General features: G+C 40.6%; 1 pseudogene; it reads left to right on the top strand.

Moving 5' to 3' along the window:
- Positions 1 to 820: 820 nt before the first annotated feature.
- LOC122732482 lies at positions 821 to 1,716 on the top strand (annotated as a pseudogene).
- The last annotated feature ends 346 nt before the right edge of the window (positions 1,717 to 2,062 follow it).

The following is a 2,062-nucleotide window of genomic DNA, read 5'->3' as shown; positions in this document are numbered from 1 at the left end:
GGAGAACTACAGCTGTTGTCTGCAATATCCAAGACCAGTCGGTGCTAAGGCATTTGAGGCATTTGAGCAAGGAAGAACTATGACTGGCATACAGCAAAAGAAAAAAGATACTGGCTTAGTCAGAGAAGTTGATGATCTAGATCACTCTAGACTTTGCTTACCACTTCCTGTCATAGCGTGACTTGCTCAGTTTCAGACTTGAGCTCTGAAATCCATTCTACCCCCTTTCTCACTCTCTGGTTTTGGTTATTCTTGTGGACTCTGGCTTGAGCCCATGAATCAGATCGTCCTGTCAATTCTCTCCCATTCCAAAGTGAAACATGACATCTTTCTCCAGGAAGGGTTTTTTCTCTTGGCTTCTATTAGTTGCCTCTCATCACTAGAATGGTTTAGTCCCATTCCCATAGGAAGCAGGGATACACCAAATAGCATTATAGGATTGAGACATGGAAGGGATTCTAATCTATTTCACACGGACATTTAGCCCAATTAATTCATTTTGCACAAGATGAAGTAGAGGACTAGTGGGAAGAAGTGATTTGCCCAAATTCACAGAGGTAACCAGTGGCATTTGAACCTAAATCTTCTCACTCGGAATTCATTTCCCATGCAGATGAGGCTGGCATGGTGGATTGTGCCTTAGATCCTAGATTCCAGTGAGAGTGTCACCTAGGTGGCATTTTGGATAGAGCAGGATAGCACTCGGGGTCACAAAGACCTGAGTTTGGCTTTAGCCGGGCGAGCCCGGGGCTGCCCCAGAGCTTAGCCAGAAGGAGGAGGACGACGAGCCGCGCTCGATTTAGTTGGCCTGCCGGGGAGGATGTCTGGAGCCCCGGAGGCCGCCGCGCTGATCCAGACGCCGCTGCGGACGCCGAGGCCGGCCAGAGGAAGCTGGAGTCCATGAGCCGAATCCCCCGGCTGCCGGTCCACATGGAGAGCCTGTTGAAGCACTAAGAGTCGCAAAGCCTCGTTATGATGTGTCTTTGGTTTTTTTAACCCGTAAATTTATGGAGCTCATCAAATCTGCTCCTGGTGGAGTTCTTGATTTTAAATGAAGTTGCAACAACATTGGGAGTACAGAAGCGAAGAGTATATGACATCACCAATGTATTAGATGGAATTGACCTCATTCAAAAAAGATCTAAGAACCATATTCAGTGGATTGGATCTGATCTTGGTGGTATTGGATCAAAAGTACCCCAGCAAAAGAAGATAAGGAATGAACTTACTGATTTAACAGCAATGGAAAAAGCTTTGGATGAGTTAATTAAGGATTGTGCTCAGCAGCTGTTTGAACTAACAGATGACAAAGAAAATGAAAGATTAGCATATGTAACTTATCAATATATCCATAATATTCAAGCTTTCCATGAACAAATTGTTATTGCAGTCAAGGCTCCAGAAGAAACCAAATTGGAAGTGCCAACTCCTAAAGAAGATTGTATAACTGTACATATAAAGAGCACAAAAGGACCTATTGATGTTTATTTGTGTGAAGTCGAACAAGATAACATAAGTAATAAAACATTTGAAGAAATGAGCACTATATATGAAAGTAAGTCTACAGTTCATCTTGATCAAGAAGGAAATCTACAGCAGAGTGAATCAAATGAAAAAACCACAAATTGTCCTGAACATTAAAACTCTGGAATGATTTCAACGATTTTTGTCAAGTTGACTTAATTTCCTTTGTGGTGAGACTCGATTTTTCAGTTTGGACTTAAAAAAAAAATCAGCTGTTTGAGGACTTCCGTGCCCACTTTCACATTAACATTAAGACCAGTAGTTTGAGTAGTTCTCTTGTTTAGTTATATCAACTTATTGTGGAACATGGCTCATTTTATAAACAATTATGTAAGCATAATTTGGCATTTACTTAAGTGAAGCAAGGACTTTCCATATTGAAAAACAAATTCATGAAAACTATTTTTGGGGCACATGTTTGTTTCTACTAAAACATTTAAACTATTCTTGAAATTGAAGAACACATCACTAACTTTTTCTTTACAATGCAGAAAATTTACCAAGTGAAATTATGCTTTACATCATATGAGGACTGTTT

The sequence above is a fragment of the Dromiciops gliroides genome, chromosome 6, assembly GCF_019393635.1.
Source record: "Dromiciops gliroides isolate mDroGli1 chromosome 6, mDroGli1.pri, whole genome shotgun sequence".
Classification (NCBI taxonomy): Eukaryota; Metazoa; Chordata; class Mammalia; order Microbiotheria; family Microbiotheriidae; genus Dromiciops; species Dromiciops gliroides.
The sequence above is the reverse complement of the archived record's forward strand: the minus strand, read 5'-3'. Positions and strand labels throughout refer to the sequence as shown.